This window comes from Symphodus melops (genome assembly GCF_947650265.1).
Source record: "Symphodus melops genome assembly, chromosome: 1".
Taxonomy (NCBI): Eukaryota; Metazoa; Chordata; class Actinopteri; order Labriformes; family Labridae; genus Symphodus; species Symphodus melops.
In genome coordinates this window covers 12,077,686-12,083,685 of record NC_136691.1, presented here as the reverse complement: position 1 = coordinate 12,083,685, position 6,000 = coordinate 12,077,686, and the positions used below count along the sequence as shown (strand labels likewise).

The 6,000-nt window shown below is 38.7% G+C and overlaps 1 protein-coding gene across 2 annotated transcripts in view; it reads left to right on the top strand.

The window, feature by feature from the left end:
- The first annotated feature begins 2,386 nt into the window (after nucleotides 1–2,386).
- The window catches only part of eya4 (EYA transcriptional coactivator and phosphatase 4), a 44,425-nt gene continuing 40,811 nt past the window's right edge, over nucleotides 2,387–6,000 (top strand). For both annotated transcript variants that reach the window (XM_079358025.1, XM_079358026.1), the window contains exon 1: nucleotides 2,387–2,748. The gene's annotated coding sequence lies outside the window, so the exon portion shown is untranslated. The remainder of the gene's footprint in view (nucleotides 2,749–6,000) is intronic.

Here is a 6,000-nt window from a genome sequence, read left to right as displayed (position 1 = left end):
GACTTTGTGCCGAGGATGCGGACACAGCTCCCACTTTGATCATACAGGGAATGGGTGGATGTACAGACCCGGGGCCCCATATTCCCACAGTGACCCCAACATGATTCTCTGAGGGACACTGTTATAAGCCTTCTCCAAATCCACAAAACACATGAAGACTGAATGAGCAAATTGACATGCCCCCCCTCCCCAACATTAAAATATTAGTCTATATTGAGAAAAGAATTTTGGGTTATATGAACAACCTGAACAATTTCTGGAAATAAAAAAATAAAGTACATTGCACACTGAATTCTGTCACATTATACAAACAAAAGTTGGTGGGAAACCAGAGAAGAATCAGGTCTATATTGCTGTCACTGCCACAGGAAACTACTGCTGCTTGTTTCCTTAGTTTCCAGACTGTAAACAAATATAAACAAATATAATATAATACAATATAAACAAATAAACAAATATATCACAATAGTACGAATAGTTAAGATTTAAGTTGTAGCTGTTGTAGATACTCTGAATTATTTTATTTGTGTGTTTAAAGTTGTGTTTTGTACTGTAGGGCTCTCTAAGGTTCCTTTCCAGCGGAGAACATCTAGCAGCCAAATAAATGTCAGATCCTTATCCAGCCTGAGCATCACCCATTCTTGATTTTCTAGCACCTTGAAACTGACAATAAATGGCAGAACGACAACCCCAAGACTGCATCTCATAAACATGCAGCCACTATTGTGTATGTGACATCACAACGCTGCATTTACATCTCTTTCTGCTGCATCAAAAAACAATAATGGGACTCTTCTTGTTTCTCTCTTTGCTCTCATTCTTTTTGGTTTGTCAGTCTGTCAGTGGCTTTCTCTTTCTTTGTCCGCAACTGCTGTGCCAGCCAATGCCACAAAGACCAGAACTCTTGTTTTTTAATGTTTGTGTGTGGGATGCCAGGAAACTGTGGTTCTTTTAATTCTACATAAAGCGTTTAGAATCATGTAAACAACTTACATTAGTTTGCGTGCAAGGGACGGCAAAGCAGGAAAAATGATGGAAGATGTGTTTGCATGGTTATTGTGTGCTTGTGTTTGTGTATGTGTGTGTGTGTGTGTATATGTGTCCATGTGGAAGTCAGACGAATCTTAAAACCAACAATTAGGGGATCGACAGGCTGCTGACATCATCATCACAAATAAATGACAGCATGGCAAAGGAGCATCTCTCTGATCCAGCAGTCATAGAATCCATAAACCACAACAAACCTCAATTTTTCAAACAAACTTAACTTCATCGCCAAATCTGTCATCTACTTGATGCCACTGTGGAACTCTACAGTCTGATGGGGTTTTTTGTTGTATGCTTTACATGTTTTGTATCTTTTCTTGCAGACTATATCTGCATTCCTCTGTTTTTAATTGTACACAGCAGCATGTTTCCCTCAGTTTGCCTTTGGTTTTTGCATGTCGCTGCTCTTCTATGTATATTATTAAATGTTTCAATAGGTTCACTTAACTCTCTGTTATGAGGGCAGGATTGTCTATGCATCAGGAAATTCTTCTAGCTCAGAAGCTATACTTATATCTAAATCTTTCAAATGTATGATACAAATGACAAAGTCTGACTTATTAACTTGACAAGAATTTAGAAGTACAATCATTTTTGCCTGTATGAAGGCCTAAAACTAATCATTTTTGTTCTATATAACAACAGAACCTTGACACAAAAAAAGAATACTAGAGATTTTACTGTAAATTAAACTTTAACTCTTTATCTCAGTCTTCCTGACATTCTGGTACAGAGCTCTGGTAGCAACCAGACTCGAGAGTGAGAATATTTTTGGTTAAAGTAAATAATAATAATAAAAAAACCTTCAGAAATTACAGCCATTAACAACCATAGAAATGTATTTCTATGGTACATTACTGCTTAAAAGGCAACAGTGAATTAAGAAGCTTCTGGTTCTCAGCATGCATTCAAAAAAAAAAAAAAAAAAGAATCAAGCTGCAAATTGCTGTACTTCACCATCATTGAGGAAAATGCTTTGATCCAGAGAAAGGGGATTACTTTCTTATCTCAAGAAAATACAGTTTTCTTAAGATATGAAGCTAATGACTCTGTAATCAAAATAAAACCAAATGCTAGATAGATAGATAGATAGATAGATAGATAGATAGATAGATAGATAGATAGATAGATAGATAGATAGATAGATAGATAGATAGTCTGGTGCATCGTGCTGTTTTGCTCTGATGGCTTAAATAAAACTGAGCACGTCATTTGTTCAAACTATTAATAAGAATGTCAGTGTGGTATCCCCCTCCCCCCTCTGAACCCCATTAGTCCATTAGAGTCTTGCCCAACACTGTCCACAGCATGGCAGCTGGGCGCATGCGCAGTGGCGCGGTTAGTAATAATGAAGTTTAGTGTAATGCGTGTGAACAGCCTGGTGATCAAAGTTGGACGCGAAGTGAAAATAATACAGTTTCCCGCTGAAGTGAGCGGACAGGTCACCGGGACAGAGACTCGGGACACTTCTTTGAGTTTGTAAACGTGTTAAATCGAGTGTGAATGACTCCTCGGGCTTTGTTTTTGGACTCCGGCTCGTAATGGGCAGCAGTGGCTGAGGTGTTTTGATCCAGTCAGTGACAGGCTGCAGACAGCAGGGAGAGCTGTGCTGAGAGCACTCTGTGTTTGATTATGAAAGTTAGTGAGGAGTGAAGGAAAACTGGGAGCTTTGTTGGGACGAAAATAATCTGATAACAGCAGGTAGGCTATGTTCATTTTGTTTCTCCATTTGCAGACAGATGCAGAGCTGAGCTTTGATATGTCAGCTCAGTAAAGTAAAGGTGGCTGCAGATATCCCTCTGTTATTAACTGTCATGTACTTTGATTCAGTCAAGCAATTAACCGTTTTTCATTCAGGCTATTTAACGCCATGTCCCTAGATGCCTGTTTCATGACACTAAACATAAAGAACATGCAGGTCTCCAGTTTAGTGTCGGTGTTTTCACTAAAAGAGACCCATTATGTATCCCACATATAAGCAGTATGCACCAGGGTCAAGGAACACTTGTTATCAACTGTCAAAAACTTCCACCAGATCTTGATTTATTGTTGCAGCCAGATCTGCCTTAAGAAATCCTGATTCATTTGATTAAATCTTGACATAAAGGAAGCACACTCAATTGAATTATGCTATGGTTATTTTGAGTGATTTATGCTCAGTATGCTTGAGATGATTTATTCAAAATGAAAAGTAATGGTCACCGTTAATATTTGTTGTGTCAATTGTTGTCATCAATGCCATCCCTGCTATATCAGGCCTCCGTTTATAATGGATGTGAAATGCGAATCATTTGTTGATTTGTTCAATGAGCCGGGATAGTGTTCTGTCTGGGTCCCGGTTGTAACCTTAATCATAATAGCCAATTTGTTTTCCTGGTAAATTTACTTTAACAGCAATATTAATGTTATTTTATTGAGGCTTCCAGGGGGAAAAAAACGGTAAATTTATTGACACCATCTATTCTTGTCAAGCTGCTGTGACGTGAAGATTTGTATTGTTTAAAACTTTAAAATGTTTTGATCTTGACGTCTATGAGGATGTCTGAAAGCAGGTCAATCTTTCTTTTCATCACCCCACGTGGAGGCGTTCAGCTGCTCCGGCTTCCTCTCTTTGCTCCGCCAGCATCCCTCCGCGTGTCCACTGTTTTTTCTCCCCATCTCTGCCCTCGTCCCACGTGGAGTTTGTGTTTATATTTGATATGTAGGAAAGGGGGAATCTTAAACCACGGTCAGGCTCTCGGGGTTTGAATGGCCCCTGGTTATTGGCCTGCCCCTTACAACCTGACAAATTACACATGCGACTCAAAATCTGATAGGCCGTCTGCGTCTTAATCCGTGCAGATTACATTTCACATTAAGGGCTCATATTCAACCAACGATTATGAAAGCGATGAGTTTAGATTTAAGGAAAAATAATCATAAACAAAGCACAAAGACAAAAAAAAAGTTCTGTATTAACCCAATTTTTTCAGTTAAATTAAAATCATGCATAGCCTATTGGCACTCTAATGCAACTATTAAATGTGCATGTTTATAAACTTGTCGTCTGGGGGTTTCTTTCCGATATGTTTTCTTTTTTAAATATTTTGAACAGGCTTTATGATTTTCTGTTTTATTCCAGAAATTTCTGTATAGGGCCTACGGCGTTTGTGGGGAATAATGTGTAATTTTAATTAAACACGATGTAGGCCTTTTGTTGTTGTTATGTTTATTTTTATCTTGAACAGTAAGGCCACAAAACACTCCCGAAGAATACGTTAAAAATAAATACAGAAACAAAACCCAGAATGACCCTTGTGATATTAGCAAAGTTTTTTAAATGCCTACCTTGATAAAATAAATAAAATAAGAAAGAACCCTTCACAATGTTATTTTCCTTAAATTGTGGTCGCATACGTTGGATTATAAATAGGCAGGCTATTGTAAAACTCGGAATAATGTGCTCGTCATTTATCTTTCCATCTATTCCATATTGGTTTAATAAATTACTCTGCATGTCCTCAATATTGCTCCTTGATATAAATTCGGTCCATTAAAAGCAGAAATCAGAGTAGTGAGCGTGTCTACATACACACATTTGTAAAAAAAATTATAATTAATGAAAGCATTTCAGGAAGTAGCTTTTTAAAAGTATCACAAAAACCTCGCATGGCATAACTGTTAATAAGAAAATAATGTGACGTTAAATAGCAGTGTGCGGTTTGTTCAGCCTCTTCACTGGAACATTCCCGCGCTGTGTCTGCCCTACTATTCCACTTTGAACCCTCCGTCGTCTCGTGTGTTTCTTACGTCGCCGTCAAAACTCCTGGACTGAAATATAATTCTCTCTGCTGGGATGCTAAAGGAAATGGCAGCATTATTGATTCCCTGCGCAGTGTCAGGTAACTACGGGGTGGATTAAGGGCCACGCGAGGCAACGTGGAGTGGGACGTGGATAAACACGAGGTCGACACTTACATTAATGAAAGGATATTGCAAGCATCATACTGAGGACTAGTTTTCTTATATATTCTCAAGCAAAGGTTGCAACACTTACATTCTTCTAACAAAAAAGTGAAATTAGCTGTAAAGGTTTCACAATTTTTTTTTTATCGTAATAGGTAATGATTGTCCAATAAATATTGGCATATTCTAAAAAAAGATTAAAACATGAATCCCAGTGTACAGACAGGCACCAGGTTGATTCTGTCCTCCACAAAGGTGAGAGGAAGGGAGAGAGAGAGAGAGAGGAGAGGGAGGGCAGGGGGTGAGGGAGGGCAGGGGGTGAGGGAGACTGGTGTACAAATCAATTCACCTGAGAGACGCATTATTGTCTTGGGTTTCAGGCGAGGAGGAGCTGAACGCTATGAAAAATTAAAAGGATGCCAGTTAGTTTAAAGGATCGAGCCAAACAACTCACACGCACACGCACGCACTACACAAACACACACAAATACACTAACAATACTGTAAAAAGTCATATAATGCTTGTACTTGATTTAGACATCTATTTACATTTAACCTTATTTTAGATGAATTTATATGGCGCTATATGAATAAAACTTGATTGACTTTTTAATATATATGTATATTTGTGTGTGTGTGTGTGTGTGTGTGTGTGTGTTTAAAGTTGAAGAGAGTCAGGGGTTGTGGGGAGGGAAGAGTGCAAGAAAGGGCCGATGCCAGGAGTCGGACCTGTACACGATGCGCCAGCGTCTGTAACCCATGCACTGTATATACGTATGGGCGTCTGCTGTACCAACTGAGTTTAACTGGAAAATCTGACTGTTTGCTGATTGAAAACATGCTCAAGGTCAATATAAAACTGCAAGAAGTAGAGCTTTACAACTTCTGTTGAGTAAACTGGAGTTACATGAAGTGTAAAAAAAAAAGCACATCTAGAAGAAGAAGAGCCTAGTTTGTCATTATTAAGATCAGCCCAGCTGCACTCACTCGAGTATCGGGGGGAAAGCC